The sequence below is a fragment of the Atractosteus spatula genome, chromosome 8 (genome assembly GCF_055471065.1).
Source record: "Atractosteus spatula isolate fAtrSpa1 chromosome 8, fAtrSpa1.hap1, whole genome shotgun sequence".
NCBI classification, from domain to species: Eukaryota; Metazoa; Chordata; class Actinopteri; order Semionotiformes; family Lepisosteidae; genus Atractosteus; species Atractosteus spatula.
Window position 1 is genome coordinate 4,221,107 of NC_142713.1, and position 25,872 is coordinate 4,246,978.

Here is a 25,872-nt window from a genome sequence, read left to right on the forward strand (position 1 = left end):
GACTGGAAAATGTGCTTCTCTGAATCAAAATATTAGTCTGAAAACACAATACAACACTGCCAAAATCAAAAGAGTGTGTCAGGAATGGTCAAATTAATTTTTGAAAGGTATTCTTTCATTGGAAATGTTATATTAAACGTAGTGCTGAATGAACGTACGTTTAGGCTTAAGTGCCCTAAAAGTCTGAAACATTTAAGATATTTTGGCTTCTTTTGTTAATATGCCTTTGATTTTAAAGCCCATGGCAAGAGTTTGAAATTTAAGTCAGGTTCTTTCGAACTGTTCCTTGTCGGGCAATTCAGACACCATTCCTTTTTGGGGCAAAGCACTATATACAGCCATAGAGGTCAGAAAAAAATGTTTAGAAAACATTGAAAACTATATTCCTAGGTATCCTTTCAGCCCTAAAACACAGCCATGCCATCAAAAACTGTCTACATTGTATGGGAATAAAACCCTAACCCTAGCTTCGGGTTTTGCTAGTAAGAGTTAGGGTTCAAATATTTCTCAAAGACCATTTTCTCAATATTCCACTTATTTGACTGGAAAATGTGCTTCTCTGAATCAAAATATTAGTCTGAAAAGACAATACAACACTGCCAAAATCAAAAGAGTGTGTCAGGAATGGTCAAATTAATTTTTGAAAGGTATTCTTTCATTGGAAATGTTATATTAAACGTAGTGCTGAATGAACGTACGTTTAGGCTTAAGTGCCCTAAAAGTCTGAAACATTTAAGATATTTTGGCTTCTTTTGTTAATATGCCTTTGATTTTAAAGCCCATGGCAAGAGTTTGAAATTTAAGTCAGGTTCTTTCGAACTGTTCCTTGTCGGGCAATTCAGACACCATTCCTTTTTGGGGCAAAGCACTATATACAGCCATAGAGGTCAGAAAAAAATGTTTAGAAAACATTGAAAACTATATTCCTAGGTATCCTTTCAGCCCTAAAACACAGCCATGCCATCAAAAACTGTCTACATTGTATGGGAATAAAACCCTAACCCTAGCTTCGGGTTTTGCTAGTTAGGGTTAGGGTTCAAATAATTCTCAAAGATCGTTTTCTCAATATTCCACTCATTTGACAGGAAAATGTGCTTCTCTGAATCAAAATATTAGTCTGAAAAGACAATATAACACTACCAAAACCAAAAGAGTGTGTCAGGAATGGTCAAATTAATTTTTGAAAGGTATTCTTTCACTGGAAATGTTGTGTTAAACGTAGTGCTGAATGAACGTACGTTTAGGCTTAAGTGCCCTAAAAGTCTGAAACATTTAATACATTTTGGCTTCATTTGTTAATATGCCTTTGATTTTAAAGCCCATGGCAAGAGTTTGAAATTTAAGTCAGGTTCTTTCGAACTATTGCTTGTCTGGCAATTCAGACACCATTCCTTTTTGTGGCAAAGCACTGTATACAGCCATATAGGTCAGAAAAAAATGTTTAGAAAACATTGAAAGAACTATATTCCTATGTATCCTTTCAGCCCTAAAACACAGCCATGCCATCAAAAACTGTCTACATTGTATGGGAATAAAACCCTAACCCTAGCTTCGGGTTTTGCTTGATAGGGTTAGGGTTCAAATATTTCTCAAAGACCATTTTCTCAATATTCCACTCATTTGACTGGAAAATGTGCTTCTCTGAATCAAAATATTAGTCTGAAAAGACAATACAACACTGCCAAAACCAAAAGAGTGTGTCAGGAATGGTCAAATTAATTTTTGAAAGGTATTCTTTCATTGGAAATGTTGTGTTAAACGTAGTGCTGAATGAACGTACGTTTGGGCTAACGTGCCCTAAAAGTCTGAAACATTTAATACATTTTGGCTTCATTTGTTAATATGCCTTTGATTTTAAAGCCCATGGCAAGAGTTTGAAATTTAAATCAGGTTCTTTCGAACTGTTGCTTGTCGGGCAATTCAGACACCATTCCTTTTTGGGGCAAAGCACTGTATACAGCCATATAGGTCAGAAAAAAATGTTTAGAAAACATTGAAAGAACTATATTCCTAGGTATCCTTTCAGCCCTAAAACACAGCCATGCCATCAAAAACTGTCTACATTGTATGGGAATAAAACCCTAACCCTAGCTTCGGGTTTTGCTAGTTAGGGTTAGGGTTCAAATATTTCTCAAAGACCATTTTCTCAATATTCCACTTATTTGACTGGAAAATGTGCTTCTCTGAATCAAAATATTAGTCTGAAAAGACAATACAACACTGCCAAAATCAAAAGAGTGTGTCAGGAATGGTCAAATTAATTTTTGAAAGGTATTCTTTCATTGGAAATGTTGTGTTAAACGTAGTGCTGAATGAACGTACGTTTAGGCTTAAGTGCCCTAAAAGTCTGAAATATTTAAGACATTTTGCCTTCTTTTGTTAATAAGCCTTTGATTTTAAAGTCCATGGTAAGAGTTTGAAAGTTAAATCAGGTTCTTTGGAACTGTTGCTTGTCGGGCTATTCAGACAACATTCCTTTTTGGGGCAAAGCACTGTATTCAGCCATATAGGTCAGAAAAAAATGTTTAGAAAACATTGAAAGAACTATATTCCTAGGTATCCTTTCAGCCCTAAAACACAGCCATGCCATAAAAACTGTCTACATTGTATGGGAATAAAACCCTAACCCTAGCTTCGGGTTTTGCTAGTTAGGGTTAGGGTTCAAATATTTCTCAAAGACCATTTTCTCAATATTCCACTCATTTGAATGGAAAATGTGCTTCTCTGAATCAAAATATGAGTCTGAAAAGACAATACAACACTGCCAAAACTAAAAGAGTGTGTCAGGAATGGTCAAATTAATTTTTGAAAGGAACTCTTTCATTGGAAATGTTGTGTTAAACGGAGTGCTGAATGAATGTACGTTTAGGCTTAAGTGCCCTAAAAGTCAGAAACAGTTAATACATTTTGGCTTTATTTGTTAATATGCCTTTGATTTTAAAGCCCATGGCAAGAGTTTGAACGTTAAATCAGGTTCTTTTTAATATTGCTTGTCGGGCAATTAAGACACCATTCCTTTTTGGGGCAAAGCACTGTATACAGCCATATAGGTCAGAAAAAAATATTTAGAAAACATTGAAAGAACTATATTCCTATTTATCCTTTCATCCCTAAAACACAGCCATGCCATCAAAAACTGTCTACATTGTATGGGAATAAAACCCTAACCCTAGCTTCGGGTTTTGCTTGATAGGGTTAGGGTTCAAATATTTCTCAAAGACCATTTTCTCAATATTCCACTCATTTGACTGGAAAATGTGCTTCTCTGAATCAAAATATTAGTCTGAAAAGACAATACAACACTGCCAAAACCAAAAGAGTGTGTCAGGAATGGTCAAATTAATTTTTGAAAGGTATTGTTTCATTGGAAATGTTGTGTTAAACGTAGTGCTGAATGAACATACGTTTAGGCTTAAGTGCCCTAAAAGTCTGAAACAAATAATACATTTTGGCTTCATTTGTTAATATGCCTTTGATTTTAAAGCCCATGGCAAGAGTTTGAAAGTTAAATCAGGTTCTTTCGAACTGTTGCTTGTCGGGATATTCAGACACCATTCCTTTTTGGGGCAAAGCACTGTATACAGCCATAGAGCTCAGAAAAAAATGTTTAGAAAACATTGAAAGAACTAAATTCCTAGGTATCCTTTCATCCTTAAAACACAGCCATGCCATCAAAAACTGTCTACATTGCATGGGAACAAAACCCTAACCCTAGCTTCGGGTTTTGCTAGTTAGGGTTAGGGTTCAAATATTTCTCAAAGACCATTTTCTCAATATTCCACTCATTTGACTGGAAAATGTGCTTCTCTGAATCAAAATATTAGTCTGAAAAGACAATACAACACTGCCAAAACCAAAAGAGTGTGTCAGGAATGGTCAAATTAATTTTTGAAAGGAATTCTTTCATTGGAAATGTTGTGTTAAACGTAGTGCTGAATGAATGTACGTTTAGGTTTAAGTGCCCTAAAAGTCTGAAACATTTAATACATTTTCGCTTCATTTGTTAATATGCCTTTGATTTTAAAGCCCATGGCAAGAGTTTGAAATTTAAATCAGGTTCTTTCGATCTGTTGCTTGTCGGGCAATTCAGACACCATTCCTTTTTGGGGCAAAGCACTGTATACAGCCATAGAGGTCAGAAAAAAATGTTTAGAAAACATTGAAAGAACTATATTCCTAGGTATCCTTTCAGCCCTAAAACACAGCCATGCCATCAAAAACTGCCTACATTGTATGGGAATAAAACCCTAGCCCTAGCTTCGGGTTTTGCTAGTTAGGGTTAGGGTTCAAATATTTCTCAAAGACCATTTTCTCAATATTCCACTCATTTGACTGGAAAATGTGCTTCTCTGAATCAAAATATTAGTCTGAAAAGACAATACAACACTGCCAAAACCAAGAGAGTGTGTCAGGAATGGTCAAATTAATTTTTGAAAGGTATTCTTTCATTGGAAATGTTGTGTTAAACGTAGTGCTGAATGAACGTAAGTTTAAGCTTAAGTGCCCTAGAAGTCTGAAACATTTAATACATTTTGGCTTTATTTGTTAATATGCCTTTGATTTTAAAGCCCATGGCAAGAGTTTGAAAGTTAAATCAGGTTCTTTCGAACTGTTGCTTGTCGGGCAATTCAGACACCATTCCTTTTTGGGGTAAAGCACTGTATATAGCCATAGAGGTCAGAAAAAAATGTTTAGAAAACATTGAAAGAACTAAATTCCTAGGTATCCTTTCAGCCCTAAAACACAGCCATGCCATCAAAAACTGTCTACATTGTATGGGAATAAAACCCTAACCCTAGCTTCGGGTTTTGCTAGTTAGGGTTAGGGTCCAAATATTTCTCAAAGACCATTTTCTCAATATTCCACTCATTTGAATGGAAATGTGCTTCTCTGAATCAAAATATTAGTCTGAAAAGACAATACAACACTGCCAAAACCAAAAGAGTGTGTCAGGAATGGTCAAATTAATTTTTGAAAGGTATTCTTTCATTGGAAATGTTGTGTTAAACGTAGTGCTGAATGAACGTACGTTTAGGCTTAAGTGCCCTAAAAGTCTGAAACATTTAATACATTTTGGCTTCATTTGTTAATATGCCTTTGATTTTAACGCCAATGCAAGAGTTTGAAATTTAAATCAGGTTCTGTTTAACTGTTGCTTGTCGGGCTATTCAGACACCATTAATTTTTGGGGCAAAGCACTGTATACAGCCATAGAGGTCAGAAAAAAATGTTTAGAAAACATTGAAAGAACTATATTCCTAGGTATCCTTTCAGCCCTAAAACACAGCCATGCCATCAAAAACTGTCTACATTGTATGGGAATAAAACCCTAACCCTAGCTTCGGGTTTTGCTAGTTAGGGTTAGGGTTCAAATATTTCTCAAAGACCATTTTCTCAATATTCCACTCATTTGACTGGAAAATGTGCTTCTCTGAATCAAAATATTAGTCTGAAAAGACAATACAACACTGCCAAAACCAAAAGAGTGTGTCAGGAATGGTCAAATTAATTTTTGAAAGGTATTCTTTCATTGGAAATGTTGTGTTAAACGTAGTGCTGAATGAACGTACGTTTAGGCTTAAGTGCCCTAAAAGTCTGAAACATTTAATACATTTTGGGTTCATTTGTTAATATGCCTTTGATTTCAAAGCCCATGGCAAGAGTTTGAACGTTAAATCAGGTTCTTTTTAACTGTTGCTTGTCGGGCTATTCAGACACCATTCCTTTTTGGGGCAAAGCACTGTATACAGCCATAGAGGTCAGAAAAAAATGTTTAGAAAACATTGAAAGAACTATATTCCTAGGTATCCTTTCAACCCTAAAACACAGCCATGCCATCAAAAACTGTCTACATTGTATGGGAATAAAACCCTAACCCTAGCTTCGGGTTTTGCTAGTTAGGGTTAGGGTTCAAATATTTCTCAAAGACCATTTTCTCAATATTCCACTCATTTGACTGGAAAATGTGCTTCTCTGAATCAAAATATTAGTCTGAAAAGACAATACAACACTGCCAAAACCAAAAGAGTGTGTCAGGAATGGTCAAATTAATTTTTGAAAGGAATTCTTTCATTGGAAATGTTGTGTTAAACGTAGTGCTGAATGAATGTACGTTTAGGCTTAAGTGCCCTAAAAGTCTGAAACATTTAATACATTTTGGCTTTATTTGTTAATATGCCTTTGATTTTAAAGCCCATGGCAAGAGTTTGAAAGTTAAATCAGGTTCTTTCGAACTGTTGCTTGTCGGGCAATTCAGACACCTTTCCTTTTTGGGGCAAAGCACTGTATATAGCCATAGAGGTCAGAAAAAAATGTTTAGAAAACATTGAAAGAACTAAATTCCTAGGTATCCTTTCAGCCCTAAAACACAGCCATGCCATCAAAAACTGTCTACATTGTATGGGAATAAAACCCTAACCCTAGCTTCGGGTTTTGCTAGTTAGGGTTAGGGTTCAAATATTTCTCAAAGACCATTTTCTCAATATTCCACTCATTTGACTGGAAAATGTGCTTCTCTGAATCAAAATATTAGTCTGAAAAGACAATATAACACTGCCAAAACCAAAAGAGTGTGTCAGGAATGGTCAAATTATTTTTTGAAAGGAACTCTTTCATTGCAAATCTTGTGTTAAACGTAATGCTGAATAAACGTACGTTTAGGCTTAATTGCCCTGAAAGTCTGTAACATTTAATACATTTTGGCTTCTTTTGTAAATATGCCTTTGATTTTAAAGCCCATGGCAAGAGTTTGAACGTTAAATCAGGTTCTTTTTAACTGTTGCTTGTCGGGCTATTCAGACACCATTCCTTTTTGTGGCAAAGCACTGTATACAGCCATATAGGTCAGAAAAAAATGTTTAGAAAACATTGAAAGAGCTATATTCCTAGGTATCCTTTCAGCCCTAAAACACAGCCATGCCATCAAAAACTGTCTACATTCTATGGGAATAAAACCCTAACCCTAGCTTCGGGTTTTGCTAGATAGGGTTAGGGTTCAAATATTTCTCAAAGACCATTTTCTCAATATTCCACTCATTTGAATGGAAAATGTGCTTCTCAGAATCAAAATATTAGTCTGAAAAGACAATACAACACTGCCAAAACCAAAAGAGTGTGTCAGGAATGGTCAAATTAATTTTTGAAAGGTATTCTTTCATTGGAAATCTTGTGTTAAACGTAGTGCTGAATGAACGTAAGTTTAGGCTTAAGTGCCCTAGAAGTCTGAAACATTTAATACATTTTGGCTTCATTTGTTAATATGCCTTTGATTTTAAAGCCCATGGCAAGAGTTTGAAAGTTAAATCAGGTTTTTCGAACAGTTGCTTGTCGGGCAATTCAGACACCATTCCTATTTGGGGCAAAGCACTGTATACAGCCATAGATGTCAGAAAAAAATGTTTAGAAAACATTGAAAGAACTAAATTCCTGGGTATCCTTTCAGCCCTAAAACACAGCCATGCCATCAAAAACTGTCTACATTGTATGGGAATAAAACCCTAACCCTAGCTTCGGGTTTTGCTAGTTAGGGTTAGGGTTCAAGTATTTCTCAAAGACCATTTTCCCAATATTCCACTCATTTGAATGGAAAATGTGCTTCTCTGAATCAAAATATTAGTCTGAAAAGACAAAACAACACTGCCAAAACCAAAAGAGTGTGTCAGGAATGGTCAAATTAATTTTTGAAAGGTATTCTTTCATTGGAAATCTTGTGTTAAACGTAGTGCTGAATGAACGTAAGTTTAGGCTTAAGTGCCCTAGAAGTCTGAAACATTTAATACATTTTGGCTTCATTTGTTAATATGCCTTTGATTTTAAAGCCCATGGCAAGAGTTTGAAAGTTAAATCAGGTTTTTCGAACTGTTGCTTGTCGGGCAATACAGACACCATTCCTTTTTGGGGCAAAGCACTGTATACAGCCATAGAGGTCCGAAAAAAATGTTTAGAAAACATTGAAAGAACTAAATTCCTAGGTATCCTTTCAGCCCTAAAACACAGCCATGCCATCAAAAACTGTCTACATTGTATGGGAATAAAACCCTAACCCTAGCTTCGGGTTTTGCTAGTTAGGGTTAGGGTTCAAATATTTCTCAAAGACCATTTTCTCAATATTCCACTCATTTGACTGGAAAATGTGCTTCTCTGAATCAAAATATTAGTCTGAAAAGACAATACAACACTGCCAAAACCAAAAGAGTGTGTCAGGAATGGTCAAATTATTTTTTGAAAGGAACTCTTTCATTGCAAATCTTGTGTTAAACATAGTGCTGAATGAACGTACGTTTAGGCTTAAGTGCCCTAAAAGTCTGAAACATTTAATACATTTTGGCTTCTTTTGTTAATATGCCTTTGATTTTAAAGCCCATGGCAAGAGTTTGAACGTTAAATCAGGTTCTTTTTAACTGTTGATTGTCGGGCTATTCAGACACCATTCCTTTTTGGGGCAAAGCACTGTATACAGCCATAGAGGTCAGAAAAAAATGTTTAAAAAACTTTGAAAGAACTATATTCCTAGGTATCCTTTCAGCCCTAAAACACAGCCATGCCATCAATAACTGTCTACATTGTATGGGAATAAAACCGTAACCCTAGCTTCGGGTTTTGCTAGATAGGGTTAGGATTCAAATATTTCTCAAAGACCATTTTCTCAATATTCCACTCATTTGACTGGAAAATGTGCTTCTCTGAATCAAAATATTAGTCTGAAAAGACAATATAAACACTGCCAAAACCAAAAGAGTGTGTCAGGAATGGTCAAATTATTTTTTGAAAGGAACTCTTTCATTGCAAATCTTGTGTTAAACGTAGTGCTGAATGAACGTACGTTTAGGCTTAAGTGCCCTAAAAGTCTGAAACATTTAATACATTTTGGCTTCATTTGTTAATATGCCTTTGATTTCAAAGCCCATGGCAAGAGTTTGAACGTTAAATCAGGTTCTTTTTAACTGTTGCTTGTCGGGCTATTCAGACACCATTCCTTTTTGGGGCAAAGCACTGTATACAGCCATAGAGGTCAGAAAAAAATGTTTAGAAAACATTGAAAGAACTATATTCCTAGGTATCCTTTCAGCCCTAAAACACAGCCATGCCATCAAAAACTGTCTACCTTGTATGGGAATAAAACCCTAACCCTAGCTTCGGGTTTTGCTAGTTAGGGTTAGGGTTCAAATATTTCTCAAAGACCATTTTCTCAATATTCCACTCATTTGACTGGAAAATGTGCTTCTCTGAATCAAAATATTAGTCTGAAAAGACAATACAACACTGCCAAAACCAAAAGAGTGTGTCAGGAATGGTCAAATTAATTTTTGAAAGGAATTCTTTCATTGGAAATGTTGTGTTAAACGTAGTGCTGAATGAATGTACGTTTAGGTTTAAGTGCCCTAAAAGTCTGAAACATTTAATACATTTTCGCTTCATTTGTTAATATGCCTTTGATTTTAAAGCCCATGGCAAGAGTTTGAAATTTAAATCAGGTTCTTTCGATCTGTTGCTTGTCGGGCAATTCAGACACCATTCCTTTTTGGGGCAAAGCACTGTATACAGCCATAGAGGTCAGAAAAAAATGTTTAGAAAACATTGAAAGAACTATATTCCTAGGTATCCTTTCAGCCCTAAAACACAGCCATGCCATCAAAAACTGCCTACATTGTATGGGAATAAAACCCTAGCCCTAGCTTCGGGTTTTGCTAGTTAGGGTTAGGGTTCAAATATTTCTCAAAGACCATTTTCTCAATATTCCACTCATTTGACTGGAAAATGTGCTTCTCTGAATCAAAATATTAGTCTGAAAAGACAATACAACACTGCCAAAACCAAGAGAGTGTGTCAGGAATGGTCAAATTAATTTTTGAAAGGTATTCTTTCATTGGAAATGTTGTGTTAAACGTAGTGCTGAATGAACGTAAGTTTAAGCTTAAGTGCCCTAGAAGTCTGAAACATTTAATACATTTTGGCTTTATTTGTTAATATGCCTTTGATTTTAAAGCCCATGGCAAGAGTTTGAAAGTTAAATCAGGTTCTTTCGAACTGTTGCTTGTCGGGCAATTCAGACACCATTCCTTTTTGGGGTAAAGCACTGTATATAGCCATAGAGGTCAGAAAAAAATGTTTAGAAAACATTGAAAGAACTAAATTCCTAGGTATCCTTTCAGCCCTAAAACACAGCCATGCCATCAAAAACTGTCTACATTGTATGGGAATAAAACCCTAACCCTAGCTTCGGGTTTTGCTAGTTAGGGTTAGGGTCCAAATATTTCTCAAAGACCATTTTCTCAATATTCCACTCATTTGAATGGAAATGTGCTTCTCTGAATCAAAATATTAGTCTGAAAAGACAATACAACACTGCCAAAACCAAAAGAGTGTGTCAGGAATGGTCAAATTAATTTTTGAAAGGTATTCTTTCATTGGAAATGTTGTGTTAAACGTAGTGCTGAATGAACGTACGTTTAGGCTTAAGTGCCCTAAAAGTCTGAAACATTTAATACATTTTGGCTTCATTTGTTAATATGCCTTTGATTTTAACGCCAATGCAAGAGTTTGAAATTTAAATCAGGTTCTGTTTAACTGTTGCTTGTCGGGCTATTCAGACACCATTAATTTTTGGGGCAAAGCACTGTATACAGCCATAGAGGTCAGAAAAAAATGTTTAGAAAACATTGAAAGAACTATATTCCTAGGTATCCTTTCAGCCCTAAAACACAGCCATGCCATCAAAAACTGTCTACATTGTATGGGAATAAAACCCTAACCCTAGCTTCGGGTTTTGCTAGTTAGGGTTAGGGTTCAAATATTTCTCAAAGACCATTTTCTCAATATTCCACTCATTTGACTGGAAAATGTGCTTCTCTGAATCAAAATATTAGTCTGAAAAGACAATATAACACTGCCAAAACCAAAAGAGTGTGTCAGGAATGGTCAAATTATTTTTTGAAAGGAACTCTTTCATTGCAAATCTTGTGTTAAACGTAGTGCTGAATAAACGTACGTTTAGGCTTAATTGCCCTGAAAGTCTGAAACATTTAATACATTTTGGCTTCTTTTGTAAATATGCCTTTGATTTTAAAGCCCATGGCAAGAGTTTGAACGTTAAATCAGGTTCTTTTTAACTGTTGCTTGTCGGGCTATTCAGACACCATTCCTTTTTGTGGCAAAGCACTGTATACAGCCATATAGGTCAGAAAAAAATGTTTAGAAAACATTGAAAGAGCTATATTCCTAGGTATCCTTTCAGCCCTAAAACACAGCCATGCCATCAAAAACTGTCTACATTCTATGGGAATAAAACCCTAACCCTAGCTTCGGGTTTTGCTAGATAGGGTTAGGGTTCAAATATTTCTCAAAGACCATTTTCTCAATATTCCACTCATTTGAATGGAAAATGTGCTTCTCTGAATCAAAATATTAGTCTGAAAAGACAATACAACACTGCCAAAACCAAAAGAGTGTGTCAGGAATGGTCAAATTAATTTTTGAAAGGTATTCTTTCATTGGAAATCTTGTGTTAAACGTAGTGCTGCATGAACGTAAGTTTAGGCTTAAGTGCCCTAGAAGTCTGAAACATTTAATACATTTTGGCTTCATTTGTTAATATGCCTTTGATTTTAAAGCCCATGGCAAGAGTTTGAAAGTTAAATCAGATTTTTCGAACAGTTGCTTGTCGGGCAATTCAGACACCATTCCTATTTGGGGCAAAGCACTGTATACAGCCATAGATGTCAGAAAAAAATGTTTAGAAAACATTGAAAGAACTAAATTCCTGGGTATCCTTTCAGCCCTAAAACACAGCCATGCCATCAAAAACTGTCTACATTGTATGGGAATAAAACCCTAACCCTAGCTTCGGGTTTTGCTAGTTAGGGTTAGGGTTCAAGTATTTCTCAAAGACCATTTTCCCAATATTCCACTCATTTGAATGGAAAATGTGCTTCTCTGAATCAAAATATTAGTCTGAAAAGACAAAACAACACTGCCAAAACCAAAAGAGTGTGTCAGGAATGGTCAAATTAATTTTTGAAAGGTATTCTTTCATTGGAAATCTTGTGTTAAACGTAGTGCTGAATGAACGTAAGTTTAGGCTTAAGTGCCCTAGAAGTCTGAAACATTTAATACATTTTGGCTTCATTTGTTAATATGCCTTTGATTTTAAAGCCCATGGCAAGAGTTTGAAAGTTAAATCAGGTTTTTCGAACTGTTGCTTGTCGGGCAATACAGACACCATTCCTTTTTGGGGCAAAGCACTGTATACAGCCATAGAGGTCAGAAAAAAATGTTTAGAAAACATTGAAAGAACTAAATTCCTAGGTATCCTTTCAGCCCTAAAACACAGCCATGCCATCAAAAACTGTCTACATTGTATGGGAATAAAACCCTAACCCTAGCTTCGGGTTTTGCTAGTTAGGGTTAGGGTTCAAATATTTCTCAAAGACCATTTTCTCAATATTCCACTCATTTGACTGGAAAATGTGCTTCTCTGAATCAAAATATTAGTCTGAAAAGACAATACAACACTGCCAAAACCAAAAGAGTGTGTCAGGAATGGTCAAATTATTTTTTGAAAGGAACTCTTTCATTGCAAATCTTGTGTCAAACATAGTGCTGAATGAACGTACGTTTAGGCTTAAGTGCCCTAAAAGTCTGAAACATTTAATACATTTTGGCTTCTTTTGTTAATATGCCTTTGATTTTAAAGCCCATGGCAAGAGTTTGAACGTTAAATCAGGTTCTTTTTAACTGTTGATTGTCGGGCTATTCAGACACCATTCCTTTTTGGGGCAAAGCACTGTATACAGCCATAGAGGTCAGAAAAAAATGTTTAAAAAACTTTGAAAGAACTATATTCCTAGGTATCCTTTCAGCCCTAAAACACAGCCATGCCATCAATAACTGTCTACATTGTATGGGAATAAAACCGTAACCCTAGCTTCGGGTTTTGCTAGATAGGGTTAGGATTCAAATATTTCTCAAAGACCATTTTCTCAATATTCCACTCATTTGACTGGAAAATGTGCTTCTCTGAATCAAAATATTAGTCTGAAAAGACAATATAAACACTGCCAAAACCAAAAGAGTGTGTCAGGAATGGTCAAATTATTTTTTGAAAGGAACTCTTTCATTGCAAATCTTGTGTTAAACGTAGTGCTGAATAAACGTACGTTTAGGCTTAAGTGCCCTAAAAGTCTGAAACATTTAATACATTTTGGCTTCTTTTGTAAATATGCCTTTGATTTTAAAGCCCATGGCAAGAGTTTGAACGTTAAATCAGGTTCTTTTTAACTGTTGCTTGTCGGGCTATTCAGACACCATTCCTTTTTGTGGCAAAGCACTGTATACAGCCATATAGGTCAGAAAAAAATGTTTAGAAAACATTGAAAGAACTATATTCCTAGGTATCCTTTCAGCCCTAAAACACAGCCATGCCATCAAAAACTGTCTACATTCTATGGGAATAAAACCCTAACCCTAGCTTCGGGTTTTGCTAGATAGGGTTAGGGTTCAAATATTTCTCAAAGACCATTTTCTCAATATTCCACTCATTTGAATGGAAAATGTGCTTCTCTGAATCAAAATATTAGTCTGAAAAGACAATACAACACTGCCAAAACCAAAAGAGTGTGTCAGGAATGGTCAAATTAATTTTTGAAAGGTATTCTTTCATTGGAAATCTTGTGTTAAACGTAGTGCTGAATGAACGTAAGTTTAGGCTTAAGTGCCCTAGAAGTCTGAAACATTTAATACATTTTGGCTTCATTTGTTAATATGCCTTTGATTTTAAAGCCCATGGCAAGAGTTTGAAAGTTAAATCAGGTTTTTCGAACTGTTGCTTGTCGGGCAATACAGACACCATTCCTTTTTGGGGCAAAGCACTGTATACAGCCATAGATGTCAGAAAAAAATGTTTAGAAAACATTGAAAGAACTAAATTCCTAGGTATCCTTTCAGCCCTAAAACACAGCCATGCCATCAAAAACTGTCTACATTGTATGGGAATAAAACCCTAACCCTAGCTTCGGGTTTTGCTAGTTAGGGTTAGGGTTTAAATATTTCTCAAAGACCATTTTCTCAATATTCCACTCATTTGACTGGAAAATGTGCTTCTCTGAATCAAAATATTAGTCTGAAAAGACAATATAACACTGCCAAAACCTAAAGAGTTTGTCAGGAATGGTCAAATTAATTTTTGAAAGGAACTCTTTTATTGGAAATGTTGTGTTAAACGTAGTGCTGAATGAACGTACGTTTAGGCTTAAGTGCCCTAAAAGACTGAAACATTTAATACATTTTGGCTTCATTTGTTAATATGCCTTTGATTTTAAAGCCCATGGCAAGAGTTTGAACGTTAAATCAGGTTCTTTTTAACTGTTGCTTGTCGGGCTATTCAGACACCATTCCTTTTTGGGGGCAAAGTACTGTATACAGCCATAGAGGTCAGAAAAAATGTTTAGAAAACATTGAAAGAACTAAATTCCTAGGTATCCTTTCAGCCCTAAAACACAGCCATGCCATCAAAAACTGTCTACATTGTATGGGAATAAAACCCTAACCCTAGCTTCGGGTTTTGCTAGTTAGGGTTAGGTTTCAAATATTTCTCAAAGACCATTTTCTCAATATTCCACTCATTTGACTGGAAAATGTGCTTCTCTGAATCAAAATATTAGTCTGAAAAGACAATACAACACTGCCAAAACCAAAAGAGTGTGTCAGGAATGGTCAAATTAATTTTTGAAAGGTATTCTTTCATTTGAAATGTTGTGTTAAACGTAGTGCTGAATGAACGTACGTTTAGGCTTAAGTGCCCTAAAAGTCTGAAACATTTAATACATTTTGGCTTCATTTGTAAATATGCCTTTGATTTTAAAGCCCATGGCAAGAGTTTGAAAGTTAAATCAGGTTCTTTCGAACTGATGCTTGTCGGGCAATTCATACACCATTCCTTTTTGGGGCAAAGCACTGTATACAGCCATAGAGGTCCGAAAAAAATGTTTAGAAAACATTGAAAGAACTAAATTCCTAGATATCCTTTCAGCCCTAAAACACAGCCATGCCATCAAAAACTGTCTACATTGTATGGGAATAAAACCCTAACCCTAGTTTCGGGTTTTGCTAGTTAGGGTTAGGGTTCAAATATTTCTCAAAGAACATTTTCTCAATATTCCACTCATTTGACTGGAAAATGTGCTTCTCTGAATCAAAATATTAGTCTGAAAAGACAATACAACACTGCCAAAACCAAAAGAGTGTGTCAGGAATGGTCAAATTAATTTTTGAAAGGTATTCTTTCATTGGAAATGTTGTGTTAAACGTAGTGCAGAATGAACGTATGTTTGGGCTGAAGTGCTCTAAAAGTCAGAAACATTTAATACATTTTAGCTTCATTTGTTAATATGCCTTTGATTTTAAAGCCCATGGCAAGAGTTTGAACATTACATCAGGTTCTTTCGAACTGTTGCTTGTCAGGCAATTCAGACACCATTCCTTTTTGGGGCAAAGCACTGTATACAGCCATATAGGTCAGAAAAAAATGTTTAGAAAACATTGAAAGAACTATATTCCTAGGTATCCTTTCAGCCCTAAAACACAGCCATGCCATCAAAAACTTTCTACATTGTATGGGAATAAAACCCTAACCCTAGCTTCGGGTTTTGCTAGTTAGGGTTAGGGCTCAAATATTTCTCAAAGACCATTTTCTCAATATTCCACTCATTTGACTGGAAAATGTGCTTCTCTGAATCAAAATATTAGTCTGAAAAGACAATACAACACTGCCAAAACCAAAAGAGGGTGTCAGGAATGGTCAAATTAATTTTTGAAAGGTATTCTTTCATTAGAAATGTTGTGTTAAACAGAGTGCTGAATGAACGTACGTTTAGGCTTAAGTGTCCTAGAAGTCTGAAACATTGAATACATTTTGGCTTCATTTGTTAATATGCCTTTGATTTTAAAGCCCATGGCAAGAGTTTGAATGTTAAATCAGGTTTTTCGAACTGTTGCTTGTCGGGCAATTCAGACACCATTCCTTTTTGGGGCAAAACACTGTATACAGCCATATAGGTCAGAAAAAAATGTTTAGAAAACATTGAAAGAATTATATTCCTAGGTATCCTTTCAGCCCTAAAACACAGCCATGCCATCAAAAACTGTCTACATTGTATGGGAATAAAACCCTAACCCTAGCTTCGGGTTTTGCTAGTTAGGGTTAGGGTTCAAATAATTCTCAAAGACCATTTTCTCAATATTCCACTCATTTGAATGGAAAATGTGCTTCTCTGAATTAAAATATTAGTCTGAAAAGACAATACAACACTGCCAAAACCAAAAGAGTGTGTCAGGAATGGTCAAATTATTTTTTGAAAGGAACTCTTTTATTGGAAATGTTGTGTTAAACGTAGTCCTGAAATAACGTACGTTTAGGCTTAAGTGCCCTAGAAGTCTGAAACATTTAATACATTTTGGCTTCATTTGTTAATATGCCTTTGATTTTAAAGCCCATGGCAAGAGTTTGAAAGTTAAATCAGGTTCTTTCGAACTGTTGCTTGTCGGGCAATTCAGATATCATTCCTTTTTGGGGCAAAGCACTGTATACAGCAATATAGGTCAGAAAAAAATGTTTAGAAAACATTGAAAGAACTAAATTCCTAGGTATCCTTTCAGCCCTAAAACACAGCCATGCCATCAAAAACTGTCTACATTGTATGGGAATAAAACCCTAACCCTAGCTTCGGGTTTTGCTAGTTAGGGTTAGGGTTCAAATATTTCTCAAAGACCATTTTCTCAATATTCCACCCATTTGACTGGAAAATGTGCTTCTCTGAATCAAAATATTAGTCTGAAAAGACAATACAACACTGCCAAAACCAAAAGAGTGTGTCAGGAATGGTCAAATTAATTTTTGAAAGGTATTCTTTCATTTGAAATGTTGTGTTAAACGTAGTGCTGAATGAACGTACGTTTAGGCTTAAGTGCCCTAAAAGTCTGAAACATTTAATACATTTTGGCTTCATTTGTAAATATGCCTTTGATTTTAAAGCCCATGGCAAGAGTTTGAAAGTTAAATCAGGTTCTTTCGAACTGATGCTTGTCGGGCAATTCAGACACCATTCCTTTTTTGGGCAAAGCACTGTATACAGCCATAGAGGTCAGAAAAAAATGTTTAGAAAACATTGAAAGAACTAGATTCCTAGGTATCCTTTCAGCCCTAAAACACAGCCATGCCATCTAAAACTGTCTACATTGTATGGGAATAAAACCCTAACCCTAGCTTCGGGTTTTGCTAGTTAGGGTTCAAATATTTCTCAAAGACCATTTTCTCAATATTCCACTCATTTGACTGGAAAATGTGCTTCTCTGAATCAAAATATTAGTCTGAAAAGACAATACAACACTGCCAAAACCAAAAGAGTGTGTGAGGAATGGTCAAATTAATTTTTGAAAGGTATTCTTTCATTTGAAATGTTGTGTTAAACGTAGTGCTGAATGAACGTACGTTTGGGCTTAAGTGCCCTAAAAGTCAGAAACATTTAATACATTTTGACTTTATTTGTTAATATACCTTTGATTTTAAAGCCCATGGCAAGAGTTTGAACGTTAAATCATGTTCTTTTTAAATTTTACTTGTCGGGCAATTCAGACACCATTCCTTTTTGGGGCAAAGCACTGTATACAGCCATAGAGGTCAGAAAAAAATGTTTAAAAAACATTGAAAGAACTAGATTCCTAAGTATCCTTTCAGCCCTAAAACACAGCCATGCCATCAAAAACTTTCTACATTGTATGGGAAAAAAACCCTAACCCTAGCTTCGGGTTTTGCTAGTTAGGGTTACGGTTCAAATATTTCTCAAAGAATATTTTCTCAATATTCCACTCATTTGACTGGAAAATGTGCTTCTCTGAATCAAAATATTAGTCTGAAAAGACAATACAACACTGCCAAAACCAAAAGAGTGTGTCAGGAATGGTCAAATTAATTTTTGAAAGGTATTCTTTCATTTGAAATGTTGTGTTAAACGTAGTGCTGAATGAACGTACGTTTAGGCTTAAGTGCCCTAAAAGTCTGAAACATTTAATACATTTTGGCTTCATTTGTTAATATGCCTTTGATTTTAAAGCCCATGGCAAGAGTTTGAAAGTTAAATCAGGTTCTTTCGAACTGTTGCTTGTCGGGCAATTCAGACACCATTCCTTTTTGGGGCAAAGCACAGAATACAGCCATATAGGTCAGATAAAAATGTTTAGAAAACAATGAAAGAACTAAATTCCTAGGTATCCTTTCAGCTCTAAAACACAGCCATGCCATCAAATACTGTCTACATTGTATGGGAATAAAACCCTAACCCTAGCTTCGAGTCTTGCTAGTTAGGGTTAGGGTTCAAATATTTCTCAAAGACCATTTTCTCAATATTCCACTCATTTGACTGAAAAATGTGCGTCTCTGAATCAAAATATTAGTCTGAAAAGACAATACAACACTGCCAAAACCAAAAGAGTGTGTCAGGAATGGTCAAATTAATTTTTGAAAGGTATTCTTTCATTGGAAATGTTGTGTTAAACGTAGTGCTGAATGAACGTACGTTTAGGCTTAAGTGCCCTAAAAGTCTGAAACATTTAATACATTTTGGCTTCATTTGTTAATATGCGTTTGATTTTAAAGCCCATGGCAAGAGCTTGAAAGTTACATCATTTTCTTTCGAACTGTTGCTTGTCAGGCAATTCAGACACCATTCCTTTTTGGGGCAAAGCACTGTATACAGCCATAGAGGTCAGAAAAAAATGTTTAGAAAACATTGAAAGAACTAGATTCCTAGGTATCCTTTCAGCCCTAAAACACAGCCATGCCATCTAAAACTGTCTACATTGTATGGGAATAAAACCCTAACCCTAGCTTCGGGTTTTGCTAGTTAGGGTTAGGGTTCAAATATTTCTCAAAGACCATTTTCTCAATATTCCACTCATTTGACTGGAAAATGTGCTTCTCTGAATCAAAATATTAGTCTGAAAAGACAATACAACACTGCCAAAACCAAAAGAGTGTGTCAGGAATGGTCAAATTAATTTTTGAAAGGTATTCTTTCATTGGAAATGTTGTGTTAAACGTAGTGCTGAATGAACGTACGTTTGGGCTTAAGTGCCCTAAAAGTCAGAAACATTTAATACATTTTAGCTTCATTTGTTAATATGCCTTTGATTTTAAAGCCCATGGCAAGACTTTGAAAGTTAAATCAGGTTCTTTCGAACTGTTGCTTGTCGGGCAATTCAGACACCATTCCTTTTTGGGGCAAAGCACTGTATACAGCCATATAGGTCAGAAAAAAATGTTTAGAAAAAATTGAAAGAACTAGATTCCTAGGTATTCTTTCAGCCCTAAAACACAGCCATGCCATCAAAAACTTTCTACATTGTATGGGAATAAAACCCTAACCCTAGCTTCGGGTTTTGCTAGTTAGGGTTAGGGCTCAAATATTTCTCAAAGACCATTTTCTCAATATTCCACTCATTTGACTGGAAAATGTGCTTCTCTGAATCAAAATATTAGTCTGAAAAGACAATACAACACTGCCAAAACCAAAAGAGTGTGTCAGGAATGGTCAAATTAATTTTTGAAAGGTATTCTTTCATTAGAAATGTTGTGTTAAACAGAGTGCTGAATGAACGTACGTTTAGGCTTAAGTGTCCTAGAAATCTGAAACATTGAATACATTTTGGCTTCATTTGTTAATATGCCTTTGATTTTAAAGCCCATGGCAAGAGTTTGAAAGTTAAATCAGGTTTTTCGAACTGTTGCTTGTCGGGCAATTCAGACACCATTCCTTTTTGGGGCAAAACACTGTATACAGCCATATAGGTCAGAAAAAAATGTTTAGAAAACATTGAAAGAATTATATTCCTAGGTATCCTTTCAGCCCTAAAACACAGCCATGCCATCAAAAACTGTCTACATTGTATGGGAATAAAACCCTAACCCTAGCTTCGGGTTTTGCTAGTTAGGGTTAGGGTTCAAATAATTCTCAAAGACCATTTTCTCAATATTCCACTCATTTGAATGGAAAATGTGCTTCTCTGAATTAAAATATTAGTCTGAAAAGACAATATAACACTGCCAAAACCAAAAGAGTGTGTCAGGAATGGTCAAATTATTTTTTGAAAGGAACTCTTTCATTGGAAATGTTGTGTTAAACGTAGTGCTGAAAGAACGTACGTTTAGGCTTAAGTGCCCTAGAAGTCTGAAACATTTAATACATTTTGGCTTCATTTGTTAATATGCCTTTGATTTTAAAGCCCATGGCAAGAGTTTGAAAGTTAAATCAGGTTCTTTCGAACTGTTGCTTGTCGGGCAATTCAGATATCATTCCTTTTTGGGGCAAAGCACTGTATACAGCAATATAGGTCAGAAAAAAATGTTTAGAAAACATTGAAAGAACTAAATTCCTAGGTATCCTTTCAGCCCTAAAACACAGCCATGCCATCAAAAACTGTCTACATTGTATGGGAAAAAACCCTAACCCTAGCTTCGGGTTTTGCTAGTTAGGGTTAGGGTTCAAATATTTCTCAAAGACCATTTTCTCAATATTCCACTTATTTGACTGGAAAATGTGCTACTCTGAATCAAAATAGTAGTCTGAAAAGACAATACAACACTGCGAAAATCAAAAGAGTGTGTCAGGAATGGTCAAATTAATTTTTGAAAGGTATTCTTTCATTGGAAATGTTGTGTTAAACGTAGTGGTGAATGAACGTATGTTTAGGCTTAAGTGCCCTAAAAGTCTGAAACATTTAAGACAATTTGGCTTCTTTTGTTAATATGCCTTTGATTTTGAAGTCCATGGCAAGAGTTTGAAAGTTAAATCAGGTTCTTTCGAACTGTTGCTTGTCGGGCAATTCAGACACCATTACTTTTTGGGGCAAAGCACTGTATACAGCCATAGAGGTCAGAAAAAAATGTTTAGAAAACATTGAAAGAACTATATTCCTAGGTATCCTTTCAGCCCTAAAACACAGCCATGCCATCAAAAACTGTCTACGGTGTATGGGAATAAAACCCTAACCCTAGCTTCGGGTTTTGCTAGTTAGGGTTAGGGTTCAAATATTTCTCAAAGACCATTTTCTCAATATTCCACTCATTTGACTGGAAAATGTGCTTCTCTGAATCAAAATATTAGTCTGAAAAGACAATACAACACTGCCAAAACCAAAAGAGTGTGTCAGGAATGGTCAAATTATTTTTTGAAAGGACCTCTTTCATTGGAAATGTTGTGTTAAACGTAGTACTGAATGAACGTACGTTTAGGCTTAAGTGCCCTAAAAGTCAGAAACATTTAATACATTTTGGCTTCATTTGTTAATATGCCTTTGATTTTAAAGTCCATGGCAAGAGTTTGAAAGTTAAATCAGGTTCTTTCGAACTGTTGCTTGTCGGGCTATTCAGACACCATTCCTTTTTGGGGCAAAGCACTGTATACAGCCATAGAGGTCAGAAAAAAATGTTTAGAAAACATTGAAAGAACTAAATTCCTAGGTATCCTTTCATCCCTAAAACACAGCCATGCCATCAAAAACTGTCTACATTGTATGGGAACAAAACCCTAACCCTAGCTTCGGGTTTTGCTAGTTAGGGTTAGGGTTCAAATATTTCTCAAAGACCATTTTCTCAATATTCCACTCATTTGAATGGAAAATGTGCTTCTCTGAATCAAAATATTAGTCTGAAAAGACAATACAACACTGCCAAAACCAAAAGAGTGTGTCAGGAATGGTCAAATTAATTTTTGAAAGGTATTCTTTCATTGGAAATGTTGTGTTAAATGTAGAGCTGAATGAATGTACGTTTAGGCTTAAGTGCCCTAAAAGTCTGAAACATTTAATACATTTTGGCTTTATTTGTTAATATGCCTTTGATTTTAAAGCCCATGGCAAGAGTTTGAAAGTTAAATCAGGTTCTTTCGAACTGTTGCTTGTCGGGCAATTCAGACACCATTCCTTTTTGGGGCAAAGCACTGTATACAGCCATAGAGTTCAGAAAAAAATGTTTAGAAAACATTGAAAGAACTAAATTCCTAGGTATCCTTTCAGCCCTAAAACACAGCCATGCCATCAAAAACTGTCTACATTGTATGGGAATAAAACCCTAACCCTAGCTTCGGGTTTTGCTAGTTAGGGTTAGGGTTCAAATATTTCTCAAAGACCGTTTTCTCAATATTCCACTCATTTGACTGGAAAATGTGCTTCTCTGAATCAAAATATTAGTCTGAAAAGACAATACAACACTGCCAAAACCAAAAGAGTGTGTCAGGAATGGTCAAATTAATTTTTGAAAGGAATTCTTTCATTGGAAATGTTGTGTTAAACGTAGTGCTGAATGAACGTACGTTTAGGCTTAAGTGCCCTAAAAGTCTGAAACATTTAATACATTTTGGCTTCATTTGTTAATATGCCTTTGATTTTAAAGCCCATGGCAAGAGTTTGAAAGTTAAATCAGGTTCTTTCGAACTGTTGCTTGTCGGGCAATTCAGACACCATTCCTTTTTGGGGCAAAGCACTGTATACAGCCATAGAGGTCAGAAAAAAATGTTTAGAAAACATTGAAAGAACTAAATTCCTAGGTATCCTTTCAGCCCTAAAACACAGCCATGCCATCACAAACTGCCTACATTGTATGGGAATAAAACCCTAACCCTAGCTTCGGGTTTTGCTAGTTAGGGTTAGGGTTCAAATATTTCTCAAAGACCATTTTCTCAATATTCCACTCATTTGAATGGAAAATGTGCTTCTCTGAATCAAAATATTAGTCTGAAAAGACAATACAACACTGCCAAAACCAAAAGAGTGTGTCAGGAATGGTCAAATTAATTTTTGAAAGGTATTCTTTCATTGGAAATGTTGTGTTAAACATAGTGCTGAATGAACGTAAGTTTAAGCTTAAGTGCCGTCGAAGTCTGAAACATTTAATACATTTTGGCTTTATTTGTTAATATGCCTTTGATTTTTAAGCTCATGGCAGGAGTTTGAAAGTTAAAACAGGATTTTCGAACTGTTGCTTGTGGGGCAATTCAGACACCATTCCTTTTTGGGGCAAAGCACTGTATACAGCCATAGAGGTCAGAAAAAAATGTTTAGAAAACATTGAAAGAACTAAATTCCTAGGTATCCTTTCAGCCCTAAAACACAGCCATACCATCAAAAACTGTCTACATTGTATGGGAATAAAACCCTAACCCTAGCTTCGGGTTTTGCTAGTTAGGGTTAGGGTTCAAATATTTCTCAAAGACCATTTTCTCAATATTCCACTCATTTGAATGGAAAATGTGCTTCTCTGAATCAAAATATTAGTCTGAAAAGACAATATAACACTGCCAAAACCAAAAGAGTGTGTCAGGAATGGTCAAATTAATTTTTGAAAGGTATTCTTTCATTGGAAATGTTGTGTTAAACGTAGTGCTGAATGAACGTACGTTTAGGCTTAAGTGCCCTAAAAGTCTGAAACATTTAATACATTTTGGCTTCATTTGTTAATATGCCTTTGATTTTAAAGCCCATGGTAAGAGTTTGAAAGTTAAATCAGGTTCTTTCGAACTGTTGCTTGTCGGGCAATTCAGACACCATTCCTTTTTGGGGCAAAGCACTGTATACAGCCATATAGGTTAGAAAAAAATGTTTAGAAAACATTGAAAGAACTATATTCCTAGGTATCCTTTCACCCCTAAAACACAGTCATGCCATCAAAAACTGTCTACATTGTATGGGAATAAAACCCTAACCCTAGCTTCTGGTTTTGCTAGTTAGGGTTAGGGTTCAAATATTTCTCAAAGACCATTTTCTCAATATTCCACTCATTTGAATGGAAAATGTGCTTCTCTGAATCAAAATATTAGTCTGAAAAGACAATATAACACTGCCAAAACGAAAAGAGTGTGTCAGGAATGGTCAAATTAATTTTTGAAAGGTATTCTTTCATTGGAAATGTTGTGTTAAACGTAGTGCTGAATGAACGTACGTTTAGGCTTAAGTGCCCTAAAAGTCTGAAACATTTAATGAATTTTGGCTTCATTTGTTAATATGCCTTTGATTTTAAAGCCCATGGCAAGAGTTTGAAAGTTAAATCAGGTTTTTCCAAATGTTGCTTGTCGGGCAATTCAGATACCATTCCTTTTTGGGGCAAAGCACTGTATACAGCCATATAGGTCATAAAAAAATTTTTAGAAAACATTGAAAGAACTATATTCCTAGGTATCCTTTCAGCCCTAAAACACAGCCATGCCATCAAAAACTGTCTACATTGTATGGGAATAAAACCCTAACCCTAGCTTCGGGTTTTGCTAGTTAGGGTTAGGGTTCAAATATTTCTCAAAGACCATTTTCTCAATATTCCACTCATTTGATTAGAAAATGTGCTTCTCTGAATCAAAATATTAGTCTGAAAAGACAATACAACACTGCCAAAACCAAAAGAGTGTGTCAGGAATGGTCAAATTAATTTTTGAAAGGTATTCTTTCATTGGAAATGTTGTGTTAAACGTAGTGCTGAATGAACGTAAGTTTAGGCTTAAGTGCCCTAGAAGTCTGAAACATTTAATACATTTTGGCTTCAATTGTTAATATGCCTTTGATTTTAAAGCCCATGGCAAGGGTTTGAACGTTACATCAGGTTCTTTTTAACTGTTGCTTGTCGGGCAATTCAGACACCATACCTTTTTGGGGCAAAGCACTGTAGCGGCGAGGCTTAATAATAAGGCAGAATTAAGTGTTTCTGAGCTTCCCAAATGAGGCCCCATTTCTCTGTTCATCTCTGTGGTGCAGCCACAGAGAAACTATTCATGCAAGATGATTTAAGGTTTCCTAGGACAGCTCCCAAAGGGGGATGCACTTAGCTAAGTCTGGCTATCATGATCAATGGTCATCCACTGGCGCCTATCAGTCTAGGGAGTGCCGGATGGATATCTGGACTGCATTACTAAGTGTCAGGACTAAGTGACTCATATCTCACCTTGATCAACCAATCAGGGACTGGTAGGGCTGAGTAACCCACGTGGGACTCTGATGCCCATGGAACTTTCAGCCAATCAACAAGCTGAAGTTCCTCCAGGTAAAAACAGGCAACACAGGCCTGGAGATTCAGATTCAACAAGATTAAGATTCAACAAGATTCAGATTCGGGAGATTCGGTAAGATTCTGGAGAGGATTCTGTGGACTGTTCTAAAGGGAATTCAAAGGAGAATTCCAGGGCAGGACGGCCCAGGAGCAGAAGGCTCCCAAGGGCAGGACAATCACGCAGCGCGCCTCCTGACCATCCCGAGACTCAGCCCCGACAACCACGGAACGGCCAGTGTGTCCGAGTGCCAGAACTTTCCTTTGTTCTAAGAGTCTAGAGTGGAGGTTGCCAGAGAGTAACCAGCAGCAGGCCTCGTGAACATGTCGGAACTGTGGACAGCTGAATCATTATTCAGAACTAGCGCTTCATCAGGAACGAACCGGTCCTCTTCCTGACTTGCTGGGACCCACAGTCATCTTTTCTCCTGTGCACAAACTTTGCTAGTTAAAACCAACACTAACTAGCCGGCCAGTGAGCATCTGCAGCGCACCGTCGCAAGCCGCACAGCACAGCCTGGCACCGAGCCAGACAGCGCGGATTGGACAGCAACAGCCTGCAACTGTTTCTTTGTGCCTGCAGGAGATCTGAATCCCCAGAAATTGGATGAGTATTCAACTTCAATGCATTACAGCTCGAGAATTCAATTGTTATCCAAACCAGTTGATATCAATTTAATTCCTAAGAGTTATGTACTTGTTTTGAGTATCTAATGTAGAAGTTGTAACCAAGTTCATTTACGAAACGGTCTTAATGAATGATATACTGAACGTATGTCCTCTTGATATATGTAACA